Raw genomic sequence first — 23,604 nt, 5'->3', positions numbered from 1 at the left:
ATGACAACCAGAGTTCTTTGACTCACAGGGATCTGTCAGAATGGCTGATAGATGATGACGCTCCTAAGGGTGAGATAAGTGGGAAGCTGACTAGGGCATTGCTTGACTTATATAATGAGAAATAATTGAAAATGGATGAGCAGAGGCTGACAGCAGCTACAGCAATGGAAAATTACAACTTCTTACTCAGTTTCTACACAGCAATCAGTTATCAGATTCAGGACCTATTGGTAGAAGAGAGGCTGGTTCCCCTTGAAGAAAGACCTTGAAATGCTACCATAGTGGCATTCTGTTTGTTTACTCAATAGATGTTCTCTTAATCCTGATCAAAAGAACTGGTAGTGATTTATCAGCATAAAGAGGGAAAAGAAGAATTACCCAGCACTTAACTAGAGCTATTACAGTTAACTAACTAGAGTTTTTGCATAGAAAGTCAGAGATCACAGTGACCTAGGGGAGTCGAAACACCATCATGGCCCTTTGGTGAGAGTAAGAGGTTAGGAGGACAGATAATAAGTGAAATGCTGACCCAAGTCCATCTTACAGTGGATATAGTGGGTCCATGTATCTACTCAATCTCCGAGTATGTAAGTGGGATGAACATACTCACCTGTTGTTCTGACTCTCACATCAGCCCCTCATCTATGGAATAAGAGCCATTAAAGTAGGAAAGGCTAAGTGGAAATCTACAAAACATCCCATCCTCCAGTCAAGATATTATATCAGAAGAAATGTCACATGTTAGGAGGAACTGCAGTTGTTAGCTAGTGCAGCTGGTGGGTCCAAGGGGTGGACTGTACTATGGAGCTATGGTATGTCTCTATGTTCCACTTTTGATTTCAGCTGCAACTGTGGTGGATGATTCTGGCTCACTTACCAAGGACAACATCGCACCTCAAACTTGTGCTACTTGTCTTTCTCTTTTTAGTTACAGATTCTTCTCCTGTCATGGGACCCCAATCAGACTATAAGCAAATCTGGCTTAGTTGGCGAAAGTGTGCAAAAGCATGAGGAATTTAAGGCCTCCAGGGGAGGTGGGCACTGGTACGTGAATGTTGTATTCTCTTGTCCTTCAGGCCATTAATTCCGAAAGGCACTCTGCTCGCATCCCAGAAATTCCAGTGCAATCATGCCTCTGTTGCTTACAGCCACTGTTAGCCTTTTGCCAGCTTTTCCTCCTTGTCTGTTTCATCTTCCTGCTCCTTTACTACTGATTTATGGGATCAACTTCTTCATAAACTACCTGCACCAAGGCCCTTGTCTCAGTGCCTACTTTCAGAGGAAACTGGGAGATGACATAGGCCTCTTGAACCTGGAAATCCGGATTTCTATGAGAAGCTCCTGATTTTTAAATGAGTGCAACTAATTAATTAAGAAAAATACTGTGTTGGTCCAACATAATACATCTGTTACTCATTCTTGCTGATGCAAAACACTGGTGTGCAAACTTTTTTCCATGCAAAGTTTTGTAATATCTAGAACCTGAGGTTTTGGTAGCGCAAGTGATTAGGCTGATGAGGGGAGTAAAAGGAATTGTGTTCATGGCCTTCTCCCTCCTCTCAAGCAAAGAGGAAACCAAAATAAAAGGGAGAGTTATTAATTTTTAAATTTATTTTTTAAAACTTATTTCCCAGCTCTATTGAGGTATAATTGACAAATAAAAATTGAATATAATTGCCCTGTACAACTTGATGCTTCAATGTATGTACGTATTGTGAAATGATCACCACAAATCCGCTAGTTAGCCTACCCGTGGTCTCACACGTTCAAGTATGCAGTGTGACACTGTCAACTGCAGCCACCACGCCGCATGTGCAATGCCCAACCCAGAGCTTATGCACCTATAACTGCTTCCCCAGCCTCACGTAACCACCATTCCACCCTCCACTTCTGTGAGTTTGACCTTCTCAGAGTCCACGTAGCAGTGAGACCATGCCATTTGTCTTGCTGGGCCTGGCGTATTTTACTTAGCGTAATGTCCTTCAGGTTCATCCATGCAGTTGCAAAAGACAAGATTTCCTTTCTTTTGTGGTTGAGTAATATTCCATTGTGTGTGTGTGTGTGTATATGACATATGTACTATAATTTATCCATCAATGAACCCACATCTTGGCTATTGTGAATAATGCTGCAATGAACAGGAGCATGCAGATATCTCTTTGAAATACTGACTTTGTTTCCTTTGGATATATGCTTATAAATGGGATTTCTGGATCATATGGTAGTTCTATTCTTAATATTTTCAGGAAACTTCATTTTCTTTTCCATAATGGCTACACCAATCTACACTCCCATCGACAGTACACCAGGGCTCCCTTTTCTCCACATCCTTGCCAACACTTACCTCTTGTCTTTTTGTTGGCAGCCATTCTAACGGGTGTGAGGTGGTGTCTCACCGTGGCTTTGATTTGCATTTTCCTGATGACCAGTGATGTCGAGCACCTTTGCATGCCCTGTTGGCCATCTGCATGTCTTCTTCGGAAAAAAACGTCTTTTCGTTTCTTTGTCAATTTGGTTTTTTTGCCATGGAGTTTTATGAGTTCCTTTTACATTTTGAATATTAACCCCTTATTGCATGTATGGTTTACAAATATTTCTCCCATTCTGCAGGTTGCCTTTTTGTTTTGTCGATGGTCTCCTTTGCTGCACGGAAGTTTTTAGTTCGATATCCCCACTTAGTTATTTTTGCTTTTGTTACTGTGCTTTTGGTGTCATATTGAAAAAAAAATCATTGTCAAAGAGCCTTTTATTTACATTTTCTTCTAAGAATTCTATAGTTTGGGGTCTTACATTTAAGTTTTTAATCCATTTTGAGTTAAATGAGTTTATTTTTGTGAATGGTGTAAGATAGGGGTCCAATTTAATTCTTTTGCATGTAGATGTTCAGTTTTCCCAACACCATTTAATGGCCAGACTATCCTCTCCCCTTGCACCCTTGTAAAATTAGCTGACTATATGGATGTATAGATTTATTTATGAGGTCTCAATATCGTTCCTTTAGTCTATGTGTCTGCTTTGATGCCAGGGACATACGATTTTGGTTACTATAGCTTTATAATATCTTTTGAAATGAGGAAGTAATGCCTCCAGCTTTGCTATTCTTTCTCAAGATTGCATTGGCTATTGGGAGGTGTTTTGTGGCTCAGTGTGAATTTTAAGATCTTTTTCTTCTATTTCTGTGAAGAATACCACTGAAATTTTGATAGAGATTGCATTGAATCTATATACCACTTTGGGTAGTATGGACACTTTAACTATAGTAATTCTTCTGATTAATGAACATGAGATATATTTCCATTTGTTTGTGTCTTTTTCAATTTCTTTCATCAATGTTTTATAGTTTTCAGTGTACAGTGTATAGATCTCTTAACCTTGGTTAAATTTATTGCTAAGTATTTTATTATTTTTGATGCTATTGTAAATGGGATTTTCCTTATTTCCTTTTCAGATAGTTCATTGTTAGTGTATAGAAAATCACTAATTTTTGTATGTTGATTTCGTATCCTTCAACCTTACTGAATTCCTTTATTAATTCTAACAGTTTTTTGATGGAGTCTTTAGGGTTTCCTCTGTATAAGATCATGTCAACTGCAAACAGAGACAATTTTACTTCTTCCTTTCCAATTTGGATATCTTTTATTTCTTTATCTTGCTTAATTTCTCTGACTAGGACTTCCAATATCATACTGAATAGATGTGGTGAGAGTGGGCACAATTGTCTTGTTCTTGATACTACGGGAAAAGCTCTGAGCTTTTCACCATTGAGTATGATGTTAGCTGTGGGTTTATATAATACTATATGGCCCTTATTATATTGAGGTACATTCCTGCTATACTCAACTTGTTGAGAGTTTTTATCACGGGGGGATGTTGGATTTTTGTCAAAGGCTTTTCCTGTGTCTATTGAGATGATCAAGCAATTTTAATCCTTCGTTCTGTTAACGTGGTGTATCACATTTATTGGTTTGCTTATGTTGAACCATCCTTGTATGTCAAGGGTAAATCCTACTTGATGATGGTTATTGATCTTTTTAATGGGCTGTTGGATTAGGTTTGCTAGTATTTTGCTGAGAATTTTTGCATGCAGTTCATCAGGGATATTGGCCTATAATATTCTTTGCTTGTAGTGTTCTTATCTGGTTTCAGTATCAGGGTAATACTGGCTTTGTAAAATGAGTTTGGAAGTGTTTCTTCCCCTTCAACTTTCTTGGAGGAGTTTGAGAAACATTAGCATTAATTATCCTTTAAATGTTTGATAGTATTTACCAGTGAAGACATCAGATCCTAGGATATTCTTTTGTTGGGAGGTTTTTGATCGCTAATTCAATCTCCTTAATAATTATTGGTATGTTCAGATTTTCTATTGCTTCATGATTTAGTCTTGGTAGGTTGTATGTTTCAAAGAATTTATCCATTTCTTCTAGGTTATACAATTTTTGGGCACACAATTGCTCACAGTAGTCTCTTATGATCCTATGTATTTCTGTGGTATGGGTTATAATATCTCCCTTTCATTTATAATTTTATTTGTTTGAGTTCTCTCTTTGCTTTTCTTGGTTAGTCTAGCTAAAGGCTTGTCAATTTTGTTGATCTTTTCAAAAAACAAAATCTTAGTTTCATTGATCTTTCCTATTGATTTTCTAAGTCTCTGTTTCATTATTCCTGTTCTAATCTTCATGATTTTCTTCCTGATACCTTTGGGCTTAGTTTGTTCTTCTTTGTCTAGATCCTAAAGTGTAAAATTAAGTTGTTTATTTGAGAGCTCTCATTTTTCTTAATGCAGGCATTTATAGCTATAAACTTTCCTCTTAGAACAGCTTTTGTTGCATCTAGTAAGTGTTGGTATGTTGTGTTTCCATTTTAATTTGTTTCAAGGTATTTTGATTTTGATTTCTTCTTTAACCCATTGGTTGTTCAGGAGTGTGTTTTTTAATTTCCACTTATTTGTGAATATTTCAACTTTCCTTATGTCATTCATTTCCAGTTTCATAGCATTGTGATTGGAAAAGATATTTGATATAATTCCAACCTTTTTGAATTTTTAAAGACTTGTTTTGTGACCTAACACATGATCTATCCTGGAGAATGCCTGTGTGTGCTTAAGAAGAATGTGTATTCTGCTACTGTTGAAGGGAATGTTCTGTTTATGTCTGTTAGATCCATTTGGTTCATAGTGTTGCTCAAACCTGTCGTTTCTTCGTTGATTTTCTGGATGATCTATCATGGTTGGGAATAAAGTATTAAAGTCCCCTACTATTATTGTATTTCTGTCTACTTCTCCTTTCAGTTCTGTTAGCATTTTCTTTATATATTTGGGTGCTGCAATATTGGGTGCATAAATATTTATAATTGTTGTATCTTCTTGATGAATTGACTCAAAAGGGAATGTTTTTAAGGACAACTTGGCACTGTGCATAGAAGACTGGGCCATTCAATTTTTGTCTGATCTCAATAGTACACATACAACAAAATGTGAATTAGTGCACAATGACATCTTGCACAGCCTGGAGCCCTAGCGTTCCCTGGGCTTGGATGTAAACATTGGTATTGGGGTAGGCATCTCATCCACGGGAGGTCTGGGTCTGGCCCCAGAGATCGAGCCACTCAGCTGATCATCAGAATCTCAGGCCATGGCTACTCGAGAGATTAAATGCATGCAGCTGGTGCCTGGGTTTTCAATGCCCATGTCCCCTGGGAGAGTCCTGCTTAGTCATGTGTATCTACGCATGCAACCTTGGTTACCCAGGAAACCAAGGCCAAGTGGGTCTGGATGCTTTTTCTATGGCCATTACGTTTAGAAGCAGAGATATTGCCAGAGCAGCTCAGCTATGAGCTTCTTGGAGATGAGGGATTTACATAGATTCCTTCATAAATGTGTGTGACAAGTGTGATCAGGGGCAATTTGTGATGGCAAACACCACTGGACACTGGAGCAAATTGCTGTTACTCTGAAGGTCTCGTGTCTGGTTTACAAAATGAAGTAAGCATTCATTCACTCAAAGATTTATTAAGAGCCTACTATGTGACAGGCAAGGCACTAGAATCTCGGGATAAAATGGCAGATGAGACAGACAAAGTCCCTAATCTCAAGACTTTACATTCTTTTGGGAAAGACAGATGTTAATTAATCTAACAAATAAATAATAAGTTCAGTTACTAATAGAAGCTATGAAGAAAATAGAATGTGGAAGAAGGTGCCTGGCATGTGTTTACAAGGTTGAAAGAGAAGCCACTTTATAAAGGGAAGGCAGGGAGAACCTCCCTGAACTGACACTAGATCAGGAAGACCTCCGTGCCAGGGAGGTCGGCCACACGAGCACCTACAGGGACAGCTTTCCAGACAGAGGGAATGTGCAAGACCTCAAGGCAGCAGCAAGGGCCCCCAAGGTGTTAGGAGGTCTCTGCCACTTTAAACTGATCCACCTTCCACCTGAGGCCAGGAAAGTCTTTTTAAATAGAGAGAGAAACTGGAACATTAGATGAATGTGATGGAAAGATCTCTGGGCCAGAGAGAAAAACTACTGGATCCTGGTGCTGTGTTTGTCCTCTGCTATCTGGGTGGCCTTTAGTGTGTCACTCTTTTTGGACCTCAGTTTCCCCATCTAGAGATGAGAGTGTTGAAAATACTCAGTGGTTTCCTTTTGTATTTTCGGCTACTGTGCCTTTTGTTTAGGGGAAATTCATCTGGTAGTTAATATATGAACCAATGAGGATATGGAGCACAGTTAGCAACCTCCAGATGAAATGATGCTGGAAGACCCCTCCCTTTCCCCACCAGCCTGGAAATTCTAGAATTCCAAGGGTCCAGGCCCCCTTGCTGATCTCTCAGATCCAAAAGTGGTCCTGTTTGTTTTCTCAGTCCCTTCCTGTCACACTGTGACCCCCAGAGCTTGCCCAGTTAGGTACTGGCCAGCTTGCCTGTATGCTAGCAGAGCAGTGTCTGGGGAGTGTAAGATCTCCTGAAGCCCAGGCCCAGGCCCAGGAGAGAACTCAGAGACGTTATGCCTCTTCCGAGACCACAGTCATGCAGTCTGTAGGGCCCAGCATGGCAGGTGGGCAGGACCTCAGCCCAGAGTTATCTCTTGGATTAAACCATGGAATGTGGACAGTGTGGTAGGAGCCAGGTGCTCCTCCCTGTGCTGCACGGAGGGCACACACTGCTGGCGAATCATCTTTTATGTGACATTCCAGGATGGCAGAGGTGGGGGTGAGACTCTCACAGCTATGGGCCTGCCACCCTCCCGCCCCCACCACGTCCTGTTCTCTGACCTTGCTGGGTCGGCCCAAGGAGAAGGCAGGCGCAGGCTGCAGGAAAGCAGGGCTGTGGCTCTGCTGCGGGGACAGCTCTGCTTGCACAGTGCCGGGGAGAATCCTCTACGTCCCGCCCGAGAACCCGCACGCTCCTAGGGGAGTGATGAAGAGCCCATTAAATGTTTAAACGTGAAATACCGTGTAACTACATTTTGAATTAGTTTCTGTGAGCATAGGGGGGAGATCTGATTATGTAAATAATGCATAAATCCCCAACGTAAAAGGTAAACTTTCATCAGCCTCGGTAACTTGGGCTGAGCTTTGGGCTTGGGATGTGAAGAGAAAGCTGATTTCTTTGACTAAAGGGATTTGTTTATTTTTTAAATTGCAGTGGAGGGAGGCAGAGTGAGGTGGTGCAGGGTGAGGGAAAGCACTGCACAGGGTGGCCCTGGATGCCACTCCTGGCCTAGCACTTTGTGATCTCAGATAAACCCTTTATTTTTGCAGGCCTCAGTTTCCGTATCTGATCAGACGGGCCGCTAAGCCTCAGTTTTCCACCTTCTCAGGATATGATGAAGATAGAATGAGACAATGGACGTGGAGCAGTGCTACTCGAGGTGTGACGTCATTCTGCCAACTGCTGGTTACCAGTAGGATAATTGCAGAAAGTGTTTAGAAACATTCGTGGTAATTTGATACTGTGGTGACACCCGATCTTGTAACCAGGGGACTCACTTCATTCAACAGATCATAAAGCAGTTTGGTGTTGTCGAATTCACACGGTGAGTCGAGCCTGGCATGAGCGGCATACAGGAGGTCCGTGACAGCTCAGGAATGAAACCAACAAAACGACGACAATAACCAAAACCGGTCTTTCATCACAAACGCTTTGAGAAACACTGATGTAGAGTCTAGCCTTGATAATTCCCCACACAGTAGGGTAACCTGCAACTGAATGGGGTGTGGGGTGAAGAGGAAAGAAATGACAGGAGGGAGAGCCAGTCCTGGCTGGGCTGCTTACTGGCTCTGTGACCTGGGCTAAGTCACCCTGCTCTGTGGGGCCCTGATGCCATATATAAGTTCACCTGAGGCTTTCTCTCTTTCCCAGGGTGCTGGTATAAGACAAGGAGAAGAACAGAATCCCTGTTAATGAAAGGGATGAAAAGTGGCTGATGAATTAGACGTGGGGTTGGGAGATGTGGTTGATTGCAAAAGGGGCCGCAGTCCTTTATTCGTTCCTGTATCAATGCCCTTTGCAGCATGATTTGATAGCTCATTCCGTCAAGAGGTAGAATCCACTCCTTCCTCTGAATGTAGGATGGCCTGTGGCTGTGCCGCAGAAGTGACGGTGTGCCAGTGCTGAGCCTAGGCCCCCAGAGGCTTCCCGTTGCCGCCTTGGATGCCTGTCCAGGTGCAGTGTGAACCAGCGATGAGCTGCCACACTTGAGGCCATCCCAGATCAACCAGCCCTCAGGCAACTTGGCAGCTAAGTGCAGATTAGTGAGCAAGCCCAGCTGAGACCAGAAGAACCGCCCAGCTTAGTCTAGTTCAAATTGCTGACCCATAGAGTCATATGTTAAATAATGCTCACTGTTTAAGCTGTTATGATTTGGGATGCTTTGTTATGCAGCAGAAGCCAATTGATCCAGGAGTAAAATACGATGCTGGTAGTTACTGGGCTTGTTGGTTGGGCACCAGGCACAGTGATGACAGAGCCGTTCCATCTGATCGTCCTCTGGCCCTTCTGCACACCTCTCTTCCCTTTCCAGCTCCAAAGTGGCTTTGGTTTCCTGATCCTACTCAAGGATCCCGCCTTCAGAGTGTGGCTCCCACCGTCACAGACCAGTGGCCCTTCAACACTCTAGACAGTGGAACTCTTTGAGAACCTGCTGACGGCTAAGGCTCCACGTCTCAGGGGGAACGTGCATCTCCACGTTTACGTATACTTTGTATGTACTTTTCAGACTCAGGGGTCCAATTGTGAACTCCTCTGCCCAGGTTAAGAGTTCTAGGTATAGACCTAGCCTCTCTCCAACTCCTCTCAAATCCCTCTTCTCATGCTCCCTTGTTGAAAATTCCCAGTCCACTCTCTTAGCTCCTAAAGGTCTTGCTAACCTTTATCAATTATATCACAAGCGACAGTGTTAGAACATCAATCCATTAAAAATGTAGAGCCCTTGGAAACGACCTCCAAAACACCCTCGTGCAAATATGTGAAGTCTGTGTGCAGGACCTGTCACCCTTGTTTTTCTGGGGAGGAGGCTGAGCCTCACTCCAAGGGTGTTACTGTGCACGGTTGCTCAGCCAGTGACAGGTGGCTTCTGGATTCCTGGCGCCATTCCGTGCTACTTTGGTTTACTTTGCTTTTCAGAGACACGGCATTTAACGGTAGTAAATCCAGATGGGAAAGGCTTGTCCTGTGTGAGGAGCATCAGGAGGGCCTCTGTGGCTGTACAGAAGGCAGGAAAAGGTGGTAGGAGCTGAGGCTGAGAGGTTGGAACGCCTGACAGCTCTTCTTTGGGAAGCCCACACTTCCAGAGTGCGAGCTGGGGAGACGGCCTGTAACGTCTTACATTTACCCTCACTTAAGAACATTCCATCAGTAATTGCGTTAGTCTATATATATCCTCCTTTTCTCCCTCTTCCCCAAACAGGAAAGAATCTCAGTCTTTCACACCGTCCAAACTTAGAATGATTTACACTTCATCTTAAACATGCCAGCCTATACGTTTCACAACAAAACACAACTTGTTGAATTTTATTTTTAAAACAACCAAGGGAAGATGAGTCTGACTTAGAGATTTCATGTTCTTTGAGCCAATTCAAGAAACATTTCCTGAAAACCTACTAGGTGCAATATCCTGTCCTAGGACCCGAGGTTGGTGAGCATGAGAGAGAATTTAAAGTTGAATGAAATGTTTTGAATCCTCAGGAAATATTAAGGGGTGTGTGTGTGAGATCCATCTCACCCACGTTGTAGCCTCTGCTTCAACTCTCAGGGATGAACTCGAAGTTATTTTCTTCCCTGCCTTTTCCCACTCCAGAAGGAAACACTTTCTCATTTTTGTCGATTCTCCATTGCAATGGGATGTAAAATTCATCAATGAGAATACACAGTGCTTTGTGATTTCGCTATTAGGTCATTAAGTATGAAATGTCCGATTTCCTTAAGTACTAAGTTTGACAGTTGATATCTCTGCAAATTTCACTTTGGCACTTCTTGTTTTGTTTTTATTGTGAAAGCACATCATCATTCTTTCAAATGCATTGTTTTTGGTTTGTGATTATCTTTCAAATTGTTTTTAGAGCAATTTTGTGAAACCATGGATAAGTCAAAAATTCGTGTTATTTTTTAATATGAGTTCTATCATGGAAACAATGCCACACAGAGAGCTCAAAATATCAGCAAAGTGTTTGGGAAGGATGTGGCTAATGAACACACAGTATGTTGATGATTCTGTTGATTTCAATCTTGAAAATGAGCCACGTAGGCAACCTGACACCAAGGTGGATAATGATGAGCTGAAAGCTGAGTGGAAGCAAATCCGTCTCAACCTACGCATGAATTAGCAGCACGGTTTGACGTTACTATTCCAACAATATTGGACCATTTGAAACAAATTGGCAAGGTAAAGAAGCTGGATAGGTGGGTACCACATGAATTAAATGAGTGTCAGAAGGGAAAGCATCTCGAAGCTTGTCTTTCTTTGCTGTCACGACATAAAGGTGAACCATTTCTACATGATATTGTTATGTGTGATGAAAAAGGGATTATTTTTGACATTGCAAGCGTTCAGCATAATGGTTGGATGAAGACAAGGTGCTGAAACACAGTCCGAAACTGAATATTCATCCAAAAAAGTCAATGATGTCTATTTGGTGGCCCAGTGCTGGTATTACCCACTACAGCTTCAAGAAACCTGGTCAATTGATTACAGCGGATGTCTACGGAAACTAATTGGATGGAATGATGAGGATGTTTGCGATTAAGCAGCCGAGATTGGTCAATAGAGGCAGGCCAATCCTCTTGCAAGACAACGCTCACTCGACTACATGTCGCACAAACAACGCTGCTCAAACTACAGAGGTTGGACTTGGAAACTCTCTGTCATCCACCGTATTCACCAGACCTTGCAGCAACTGACTACCACTTCTTCCAGGCTTTGGACCACTTCTTGCATGGAAAAATATTCAATTCTCAACAAGCTGTGGAAAACGTCTCTTGCAGTTTCGTCGCCACTGACTCTCCAGGCTTCTTCGCTACTGGCAGAAACAAGCTACTGTTAAGGTGGCAAAACCATTCCAGTAGTTTAGGTTCATACTCTGATTAATTGTACTGCTTCTTGTTTGAGATATAATAAACTAAACTTTTGATTCAAAATCAAACATTTCATATTGAATGACCTATATTAGCTTTTCTTTTCTTCTTCTTTTTTTTCTGTCTTTGTCATTCATCTGTGACCTCCCTGAAGGGGGAGTCTTATCTCTCTTCTGTGTGCCATTCCCCGGCTCCAACTTCTGAACATCCAACAACACCAGGCCAGGAAATGCACATTGAATTGAGCTGAAAAACCACAAAACACACAGAAGATGCTAAGTGTCCAAAGAGAAGTGCAGACAAGCGTCTTCAGAGGTGTGTATGGGGAACCTAGTCATGCCACATGACTGTTCCTCTTCGGGACACAAATGACCACTCCATTAAGGGAAAAAACCAATCTTAGGCACTTAGTACAGCATTAGAAATGTAGCAACTACTTAAAGCATTGAGCTATTATTGTTAGTCATGTTGCTATTATTATAATAATATTACACCTTCAAGTTGGAACATTTCTGTGGAAAGGGACTCTGAATCCATTACAGACACCAGCCCCAATTTAAGTGGTTCAGAGAGCTTCTGGTCCATTCCCTCACTTAAACAGAGAAGTTTTTTTTTCCTCTTTATCCAAGGAAAATGGACTGCAGAGTATCCTTGCCCTAGAATTGTCTCTGACTGGCCTGGGAGCCCCAGGACTCAATAAGCATGTTTCTCTCCTCTAGGATTCAAGGTGACGGAGCACGCGTCCATACCGTTGCCATGGCTCCATTGGTTTGTTTGGCTTTCTGTGAGAGCATTTCCAACCTCAGACCCCTTGTTGTATTTAAAAATTGCCTATTATCTACCGAGGAGCTGGAGAAGAGGGCATGGCTGTTCATTGAGAGTCTCAGCGACCGGAAGTGAACAGATCAGGGGACACCAATCCGCGGCCGACACACACACAGCTCGCTTGGTGCACACCAGTTCCCACCTTATAGATCACGCATGTCTTACGGGCTACCCAACCGATACGCAGGTCTGTTTCAAGTGAGGGCCAGAGCTGAGGTTTATATTTTACAGAAATGGATGAACATTGTCTGAGTCAAGAAACTTTTGATTGAAAGTAACGTAAGCCAACTCAAGCCAGCTCAAACAGAAAGTGGAACTTGCTGGAAGGAGAGGATGGAACACTAGAAAGACAGAATAAGCACGTCTCTAGAAAAGGCTGGAGCAGGCATCGCTGGTGCCCCTATTCATTGCTGCTTTGGCCACTGGGCGTTCACTTCCCTTTCTAACATCATGCCAATTTCCCCGTGAAAAGTATCATGTCCCTTTTAATATAACCTTGTGTGATTACAGACAGGGGCCCTGTACTGCCCTAGTTAAGGGAAAGCCACTTCACCCAACACAGGACGATTAGATGTTCGCTCCCTGGAGTTTGAACCTTGATCAGAAATTTAAAGAGACTCAGAACAGTTGGGATCCATCTCTTCGGGCTGTAGTGCCCAGACCTGCTGGTCTTTGCAGCTCTTTTAGACTATTCCTAAAGTTACTATTTCTTAAAGCCCCAGGATTGCCTGGCGTTTGTGCTTATCAAGTTTTTAGTTTTCCCAACAATTCTCGAGGTACCCGCATTCTAATAAATACCCATTTTGATAAAATAACGAAAGTCAGTCTCTTTTGCTGGCAACAAAAGGACTCTGACTAATACATTGACCACCCCTCTAGAAAGTTGCCACTGACTTGGGTCGGCTACCACTCTTTCTTTCTATAGCTCACAAACAGAATTTTCCAGGAGAATCTGGCACATTTGGGCCCCACTGGAGCCAATCAGCTGTACCTCAGGGCAGGGTCATACCTTAGGAACATGCCTACCAGAGGATAATCGCTGGGAGGAAAGGCAGTTCCCAGAAAAGAATAAAGGACTGGGGGACTGGACCAATACTTCCTTCCTCCAAGGACGGGGATTGCAAACAGAAAACGTCCAAAGGCCAGGAAGCATGGCGTGTCGTGTTGAAGCAAACCTGTTACTGGGAACTGGGTTTGAGCGCGTGGCGTCATAGGCCAGACACTGGTTAGATCTAAAGAAAGGTGGTTGATCACGAACCCCACGTTTTGAGCAGCAGCACAGGCTGGGGTTAAAGCAGTCCAGAGGCTCTGGCTTGAGCCGTACTTTTTGACGGAGAGGACTGCTGTGCCTTCAGTCCGCCCCAGTAGCAAGTCCAGCCTTTGAGAGCCCAGGGCACAAGCACTGTCTGATAAAATACGTGATTTTCCAGGACTGAACCCTAGAACTTGGATCTCCCTTTTTCTAAAGCCGTTTGTTTCGCATTTTCATGTGCAACCAGCCCTGTGTCACAGACATGCACTATCTAGATACTGTATTTGGTGTAATTCTCTACTTGCCTTAGACAAAAATAGTCACCACTTCTTTTCTTCTAATGGTACCTATTTTCCCAGTCATTGTCTGGGCCATTAAAGGAAGGAATCTTGCAAAATCCCAAATCCCAAGTATGTTTGCCTTCTCTGGTCTGTTTTACCCAAATATTTGTTCTCACTCTCTGACAAATAAAGTTTCGCTGTATGCTTGACTTGCACATCTTTAAGAGGCTGTTTCCAATACTGTTGGAATCAAAGGCCACAGAAGCAGCTAATCAGAAGTAGAAGCTCCATTTGCTTTTGAAAGACACGTCCCAGGCATCCTTTTCAGCTTGTTGGAACTGAAAATTCCAACCCGTCCTATTTTACCAGGTAAACACAGACAGTATGCAAAGGTACAACCCTGAGGTCACCTTTTACTTTTTTCACCCTTTCCAAAGGATGTTAAGTCAATCTGAGCTCACATGATGGGCTGGTGGTTTCAGGGGGTCAACACTGCAGGAACCCCATTGCCTGCTCTGCTAGTGTTCCTGACCAGATAGCAGTGCTCCCTTCCATTCTGTGCCTGAGCTGCATGGCAACTTGTATAAAATCCTTTAAAGGAACATTTCTCAGCTAAAACTCTGCATATTTAAAAAATGGATCAAGTAACCAACGCTATTTTGTGCCCAGTCCTGTGCAATGCGGAGGAGATGAAGGAGAGGCCGTCCCTGCGCTCAGAAAGCAATCATCTGTAGGGTGTTTACTGCGCTCAGGCCCTGTGCTTTAACCCTGTGTCAGCTCTATGGCTGGGCCCGACGACGATCCTGTTTTACTGGTGAGGAAACTGAGGCTCACAGAGGTCCACGTGACTAGCGGTTACTAGAACTGGGGCTTGAACCGTGGGCTGACTGTTGGCAAAGCCCATGCTTCTCACTAAGCACGTGAAGCAACTGGGAAGGACGTCGTGGCAACCGGGCAGGTCAGAACAGAGCACTGGGGCTGGGTGGGGAGGGACAGGCCAGGCTGCTCTGGATGAGTAAGAGAAGACTTCCTGGAGGAGCTACAGATTTCTGGGTCTTTGAGGTATGTTTTGAAAAAGGACTAATTTAATTGACAACATTTAAAAATAAGATTCGCCAAAAAGTATAGATTTATGCCTTTGTCCATTCAGGCTGCTGTAACAAAACGCTGGGTAACGTATAAACAACGGAAATTTATTTCTGATGGCTGTGGAGGCTGCGAAGTCCAAGATCAAGGCACCAGCGGCGTCCAGTGAGGGTTTGCTCCCTCGCACGGTGCCTCTAGCTGAGTCCTCATGTGGCGGAAGGGACAGGCAGTCTCTGGGGCCTCTTTTATGAGGGTGCTAGTCCCATTCAAGCAGGCTCTGTCCTCATGGCCTGATCACCTCCCAAAGGCCCAGCTCCTAACACCATCATCCTGGGGTTAGAATTTTCACATAAATTTGCAGGCTAAAACAAACATTCAGTCCATAGCAGTCTTTAAAAAAAAGTAAAATCACCTCTGGGGACTCAGAACCCCTTCTGCGTGGCGAGGATGGTTACGCTGAGTAGAGCTCCCCCCTTTAAACGGGACGCCCACTTTTCAGTTGGCTCAGTGTCTGACCCTGGGGTTACTTCACACTCAGGCAATTCCTGCCCGGGCCCTGTAGGCTTTAGAGTTTGGGGTCTCCTGATGATGCCTAAGGGGGAATCTCAGGGTTTCCTTTATATTCTCTCCTCCACAAAAGTTAACTAATTGTGGCCCAAGGTTGAAGGACAACGTTAGAGCTAGAGCATCTGGAAGTGCTATGGTTTGAGTACATGTGTGCCCTTAAAATTCATGTTGGGACTTCAACCCCAAGGCGATGGTATTAAGGGGTATTTTCTCATTCAATTCCCACAACAGCTCTGTGAGGCAGGTATTGTCGTCCACATCCGCAAACGAAGGAACGGAAGCTCACTGGATTAAGCCACTAGGCTAACAGACATAGCTGGAAAATGACAGAGCTGAGACCAGACCCAGCTGTCTGAGTCCAGAGCTCATGTCCTTCACAATGATGCCAGCGTCACTCAAAGTGTGTGGGCCACATGTTTCCCGTATCAGAATTGCCTGCGATAGCCACTCTGTAAAAATACAGATTCCTGGGCTCCCCCCGGCTCAGAAGCTCTGTAGATGATTCCCTGGGGGTTCTGTAATGCTCACTAAAGTTTGAGGTCCCCCAGCTGCCTGGGCCTCCTTTCTCCCCGGCTCCCCTCTGCCCAGACGGCATCTTCGTGTACTTGCGAGGTCAGCCTGGCTCCCTGCCCCACTGTCGCCACGCGCGGCAGGCTGGGGCGTCACTGGAGTCTTATCATGAGATCGTGGAATCTTCAAGATCATGACCTTCATCTCCTTGCTTTCTAGGAGATGAGGAAGCTGAGGCTCAGGGAGGATGACAACTTGGCCCAGGGCACACAACAACCACGCAGTCTGCTTCTCCACCCGACATGGTCTCCCTGTGCCGAGGGTCCTTTACTCCCTCTGGCCCTTCCTTTCCCCTGTTTCCAGACGGAGGCAACTTTTCTCACCCCAGCAAGATGGCCTGGGCCTTGCTTCTCTTTGGGGCTGGCATTTACAGAGACAGAGAAGAACGCCCCCAACTGGATCACTTCAACAGATACAGGAAGGCATACGACCTGTCTCGCACTTGGGGCAGAAAGTTGTCACCTTGTGGGCCTGCAGCCACAACATTTGCATTCGGGCTGCTGCACACAAACAGACTCCATCTCCATCTGCAAATCGAGAACTTCACCCCATGTGAACCTTGGGGATCCCTGTACTCTTGGCAGCCCCTGCCACAAACCTCTAAAAAAACCAATAAAAATCTTTAGGTGCTGCTTTCTCCTGGCTTTGTGGTTGTTTATTCCTCCTCCCTCTCTCTCACTTTTACGGCTGACTTCAAAACAGAGAGGAGAAGCCTCTATTTGGCTCTGACCACGAGATCCCGGCGCAGTTTTCGCCTTGTGTTTCGCGTCTGTCGTTGATCAATAGCCTCAAATGCCAGGCCTCCATCACAGCTGCAGACCTTGATTGCCCAAACTGTCCTGGCCCAGCCGAGCTTGTCTGCTTGAGTTCTGACTCTGAGAAATGTCACAGTGGGGAGGGCCCAGGCGCCCCTGTCAGCATGCAAGGGAGTGGGGTCGTGACAGCTCATTGAGGCACTCTCCGGGAATGCCCTGCCGCTGGAGCTCTTTCCTGTCTGGGGCTGCTGCAGCCAAGGCAGAGTTCGTCATGGTGCAGGCGCTGGGGGAGGGAGGCACCCCCAGGGCCCACAGCAAGCGAGCCTCATGAATCTGTTTGCAGGGAAGTCCTCCAGGAAAGGGGCACCCACAGGAGCTTCCTGAGCCCAGGTCTCGGCTGGGACGCTCATCATCGGTGTGCCCTTTGCGCAGCCGCTCAGCTTACCAGGGCCTCAGTTTCCACAGCCCTAAAACGGCTCCCTCTTCTCAGCTGCAGTCCAAGAGGGAATAAAGCAGACGTGACAGCGCTTCGGAAAGTGCAGCGCGCTCTGAGCGGGGAGTGCGCTGTTCTTGTCCCAGCTGAAACCTGGGGAGGCGAGGGCTTTCTCAGGTCCCTGTGCCTCCATTGTCTCTCTGTGCAAAAATGAGTGTGGAGCTGTGCTGTGTGCAGAACAATTCCCACTTACGAACGCACTGCGAAAGTTAAAATTATAGGGAGAGATGGAAGAAAAGAGAACTAGGCTGTTGCTGAATTATTCACAAACGTTCCTGCTGGACAACTTCCTTTCAGTAATCCTCACCTCCCTCTGCCCCAGGTCCTAAACTCCCCTCCCCACAAAATCCCCCACACAGCAAGATCCAGGACTTGGAGGGGAGCACCAGATGAGTGGTGTGGGCTGCCTGTCTTCCTTCCTTGGTGGGGACGTGGGTGTGCCCGGCCAGCTGGGACTGGGATTTCTGTTCAAGTTCCACTGGAACTCTGGTGCTCAGGGTGGTGTCAGGGCTGGGACCTGAGATTGGCTTTCTTTCTCAGGAAATGGCTTTGCGTCTGTTTGGGGGCAGCATTACAAAGTGGGTATGCCCGAGAACCACTTCTTTCTGCCAATGTACCCACCACCTTTCTGACGGCCAAGGTTGAGTGTAGAGCACCCTTGGCCTGGCCTGGGGCCAGGCTGATGATGAAAACAAGAGTGTCTGGATGGGCGGGGTTTGCTCTGTATCAGAGAGTGCTCCCTGCAGTGCGAGTGGCTACCACTCAGCTCCAGCCCCTTGTTGCCAGGGCAAAGCAGGCAGGCCCAGAGCTGGTAGGTCGCCTGATGTTTCAAGAAATGCTAGGAGGTGAATTATGATGTGAAAGTAGCCAAACTTCCATAAAACAGAAAGCATTTGTTTGGGCCACCTGTTTGCAACTTTTGGTTAGCTGGGGAAGGGGAGGGGGAGGGATCCAGAAGGACAGGTATGAAGACGGGTCATTAATTTCCTCTTCCTGCCTTTGAGCTGACCCAATCTCTGGACCAGGCAGGTCACCTTCAGCACAGACTGTCCCTCCCTTCTCCCCCAGACTGCCTCTTCCAGCAGAAACTACTCACTCCCTTCTCAAAGCAGGGCCCTTGATCCGAGTGTCTGTGTGCCCAGTGGTTGCCCCCTACACTGGCACAAGATACACAGGTAGCTCCCACCCTTGAATGTTAGATGCAACACGGAAACTAGCATGAGTCATGCTGGTGTTTGGGGGCAGGCGGGTATTGCCATGATTTCCAGCGGCTTCCTGACCATTTACACCTGGTTTGGGGGTGCTGCATGCTACGTGCCTCCTCTCTATGGTAAGGAAACGATCCATGCTTTGCACAGAGTGAAACTGGAAAAGAGGAAAAAAGCAATTTGCACAGTTTTAGTGATTCTGCTCAGGAGTGAAGGAGCCAAAACGAGGGCACGCGTGTGGGCCCCTTGGTCGCCTGCATTCCCGCAGGCCTCTTGCCTCTAGGAACTGGGCGTGGTTTTTAAACTACTAGTCGTCTTAAACAGGGGCTGTGAGGTGCTGGTCTCCATTCTGTGCTCATCCCCACACGCCACCGAACCCTGGCTTAATTGGTGATTTAAGCAACGTTCTAAGAATTATTTACACTTGTTTAATGTTTGTTTCTGGAACCCAACATCTGGGGAGAGAACCCAACCCTGAAAGCAGAAGTGAAGCTTAGACATTTTTTATCATTTGGAGCTGATGCAAACATACATGACGGCACCCCTCACATCACTTATGGTCGCAAAGAGATGCTCAATTCAGACAGGAAGGGCAGGGGCTCTGTGAGGGCGCCGGGGACCGGGGTTTGTCACGATGCTGCACTGCAGGTCCTGCCAGTGTTTGCCAAAGTCAGGGGCTTGAGCATCACCCACCATCTGCGTCAGTGGGATCCTAATAAACAAATATGCCGTCACTTCATGTCTCTGCTCTACTCTTTGTCTCTCCAGCCCTTGGGAGTAAACGAGCACAGATAGAGCTAAGGGCCTGCTCCTTTGCTCTCTGCTTCCTCCTTCCTTCCCTGGAGGCACTTTTTGTTGAAGTTGTTCTGCATTTTTCTCTCGCATATGTCTTACACTTGACTTGCTGGTACTCACACGCATGGCCGCCGTGTGTCTGCTTGGGCTGTACGACGGCATCTGGCAGCACACGATGCTCTGAGCTGGCTTTGCAGCTACTTTTCTTTCTCTGTTGTGAGCATGTCTTGTCTGGGTCCCTGTATCCAGTTGGAGTCACTAGCTCTCAGGAGGTCCCAGGGATGGCCCAGCTCTCCCTGACCCCTGTCGTCTGGACCCGCTCGGTACTGATGGTCCGCGCTGGCCTGCGTCCCCCAGCTGGAGCAGAGCGTCTCTGGGGGCAGCCGCTGAGACCCGTCCAACCCTACCCCGCCCACAGCGCGTGCCAGGATGGGCGTGAGGGGCGCATTCTCTCCCTCGCCCAGACTTGGGATTTGCACTCCTGAGTTCTCAGCCTTGGGAGGCCCTCAAAGAAACAAGAGGCATCCACCTTCAACAGCAAGCGGCAGTCCCACCAGAAGAGGACTGATGGCCCGCTGGTGCACTCTGGCCCCAACTTACCGCTTAGTCGCACGTCTGGGGGAGTTTTAGGAACAGGACCAGCTAGCCTTTGGCTGAGGCGTTCTTCTCTCTTTGGGTAGACATTTCCAAAGTTGGGGTTTCTCAAAACCTGCCATGCTTTGCGACTACTTGAAGAGCTTGTTAAACGTGAGGTTCCTGGTGCCATCCTCGAGTCTGAGCGCTAGCGTGAGACTGTCCTTGCTCTCGTCGTTGCGTTGGTCATACTTCTTCCTTCTGTCCGACCTCAGCTTCTCGGGAGGGAAAGTTAACCTAAGCCTGTGTTCCCAAATCGTCCCCGTCCTCAGACTCACCGGGAAGGGCTCCGCAAAAATGCGGATGGCCTAGACGCCCCCCAGCCCTACTGAATCTGAATCTCCAGGAAGAGGTCCTAGAATTTATATTTCTAAAACAAATATCTCAGGAGATTTTAATCAGCAAAGTCCAGGAAATACTGATCTAATAAAAGTAACTTTTTATCTCAATATTTTAATATTTAAATTTTCAAACATGCAGAAAAAAGTCAAAGCATTTAAAGTGAACACGAGTAACCCCACAACCTGGATCCACCTCTGACATTGACAACGCTTGTTTATTACACATCTATCCGCCTCTCCTTTCTCTCTCCATCCCCCAAGCTGTCTTTGTTTTGGGGCATTTTAATGTAAATCACAGGCATCAGAACATTTCCCCCTGAATACTGCAGGATGCGTGTTGTTAACTACAGTTCAATCTTTGGGTTCACAGTTTTTTTTTCTTTTGAGGTTAAATTTACATAGAGTGAAATGCACAAACCTTAAGCGTGCCATTGGACTGGTTTTGACAAATGCATACACTCGCATCTTTCGAACCCTCTCAAGATATGGAGCATTTCATCCCTCCAGAAGTTTCCCTCACATCCTGCCTGGACTATCTCTGCCCCCACCCATCAGAGACAATTAATTTTCTGATTTTTTTCCACCATAGTTAAGTTTTGCCTTAATAAAATCAACTTTTAAAAAGTAACAAAACAAAAAATTGTTTTCTAACGAACTCATATTCAGATCCTCAGTGTTTGCAACGACTGACGTGGAGATGCTGCAGTTAGGGCTATGTGAGGGTGCAGAGTCCCGGCCTCTGGGTCCCTGTGTCGCCCCCCAAGCATCTGTGGTGTCTCTTTGGCACCCTCGCTCTCCAAGAAACACCGCGTGAAACTGTGGCCCCGGGGCCTGCTCTGGCAATAATCATCTTCCTTCCTTTGGCCCCTAGAGTGTTGCTTTATTTTGTGGAAATCTTGCTTTCTCTTTAAGTGGAAAAACAATTCTAGACTCCTGGCTACAGCTTGCTACAATAACTCTACAGAGAAGGAAAAAAAACACATAGCTTCAGTTATTGTTTTTTGTTCGTCTTTTTGCTGTTTTAGGGGAAAGTTTTCTCTTTCAAACTCAGGCACATGGTTACACAGTTTCATTTCACAATTCTCAATAAAACTACCTGCACTCTAATGGTATCAGCAACCCCCGGCTACTTCTCTGACACGCGCCCTGTAATATAAGCCTGTAATTTCCACCGTGTGCAGGGGCAGGCTTTATGGGCTGGGGGATGCAGCAGAGTCTCATCTCGCTGCCTGGTTGTCACAGGCTAATAGTGTGGGACACAGCTCACCCTCAAAATGTCAGAGAGAGCGTGAGCAGCCCCCGCCTCACGCCCACCCCAACTGGAGCTTTGGGTGAGAGAAGCGGGGCGGGAGGGGAGTCTCTGAGCCCTCCCTTCCATGAGCGTCTACCAGGGTCTTGGCTTCCCAGACTCCCTGCACAGACAGTTGTGCACCCCCAGGATCCTGGGGAGCATCATCCACCCCCAGCCCTGCTTCCTTCTGTCCCAGTTTTCCATCTCCAAAGTTGCTCCTGCAAAGCAAGCTGCCAAGTCACCAGTGAAAACCAAGGAGCAGGCGTTAGCCCCACAGAGGAGTCCCACCCCACGCTGGGCCCAAGCTAAGATGGCCACATAATTTAAGGTCCAAACAAGAACAATTTGGGGAATGCAAGGGGACACTATATTATGCTGAGGTAACATGCAGATTGGGACAGTGCCCCCTACCTGGGAGCCCAAAGACGTGGCTGGATCTGTCCTGGGTCAGGCCAGGCTCCTGACCCTCTTTTAGTCCTGTTGGCTCCTCCCTCTATTATTTGACCAGCCCAAGTCCCCTCCCTGACTTTTGCCTCTGTTAATAGGAGCAGACTTGTCTGCCCTGAGGCAGGCCGCCACAGCCGTGCTTAAAAGAGCATGCCTTGAAGTAGAAGGAACTGGGGTTCTACCTTTGATTAGCCACAACACCCTAGGAAAGTCACATAGCCTCTCTGACCCTCGGTTTTCTCATCTCTAATATAGGGATAATTATGCCCTCCTGCCACAGAATGGTGGTGAGGACTAAATGCGATTATCTATGGCAATGCCTGGCAGCTAAGGGCTCAGTGAATGTTGATTACGACCTTGTGATGCCAACCCTAGTGCCTCTGTGTCTCTCTGTTGTCCTGTCTGTCTGTCTGTCTCTCTTTTGTCCTCTTGCTCTGTGTGATCCTAGCATAAACATACAAGCATGTTTTCAGTGACTGCTGAATTGTTACCTAAGGGATTGGATGCACGGCAGTCTCATCTCCAGGTAGTCTCCATTCCTCGGCCCCAGCCAGACCACTCGCGTTCACTTTAGGCGGCCAGTTATTGCTTTTAGAACTGAAGCGGGCCTCTTTTGACCTTAAACAGTGCAGTTTTAATCAGCCACAGCAGAAGTTATAACCACCCCAAGCATCTCGGCCATCCAGTTTTGGACACTGGTGTTACTAGTAAATGAGGGCACATGGGAAGAACAATAAATGGAGCAAGGCTCACTCTTACACTATGAAGAATGGCGTTTTGTTAGCTTCCAGCGCAGGCTGTACTTGATTGTAATTGTCTGCCCATGGAAGTATTGACTGAGCCTGAATCCCTGGTATGAAATTCAAATGCATTTGCTACAATGCAAAGACATTTAGCAGGTGTAGGACTCAGTCCACAGTTGCCCGAGTGCAGGAACTATGTCTAGCCTTTATTTGTTTTGAACTCTGAGGTCCCATCCCATCAGGTCAGCAGGGAACTTAGTCTCCGCCAGGTAGGAGATACCCGCACACTGCGGAGTTTGCCGAGCTGCCGGTGCTTTACGATCGAGGCAATCCTCAGAGCGGCTGTCAAACATTCTGCTCCCTTTCCCTTTCTGGACTGTGGTACGATTTCACTTCCTGAGTTCCTGGGGGTTGGGTGGTGCTTGCTGGCCAGTTCTGACCAGTGATTTGTAAGGGGAAGTGATGACATTGAGGGAAGAATCTGAGAATCTGAGCCTTTCTGGTCTTTGGCCCCATGGGACAAAAGTGGCAGCCTGTCTGTGTCCCCCTGCCCTCAGATGGTGCAGGAAAATGTGGTATAGTGTGGAAGCCTTGGGCTCGAACGAAAATCCTGGCTCTATACCTGACCTGCTGTGGGGCCTTAATACCCCGAGTCACTGTTTTCTCACTTACAAAGTAGTAGCCATGGTTTTCGGTGGATCTTCTAAATAGAGCTCCTAGTAGAGCGCCTGGAACATAGCAGCGGCTT

Source organism: Propithecus coquereli, unplaced genomic scaffold (assembly GCF_000956105.1).
Source record: "Propithecus coquereli isolate 6110/MARCELLA unplaced genomic scaffold, Pcoq_1.0 Scaffold458, whole genome shotgun sequence".
Taxonomy (NCBI): domain Eukaryota; kingdom Metazoa; phylum Chordata; class Mammalia; order Primates; family Indriidae; genus Propithecus; species Propithecus coquereli.
The sequence above is the reverse complement of the archived record's forward strand: the minus strand, read 5'-3'. Positions refer to the sequence as shown.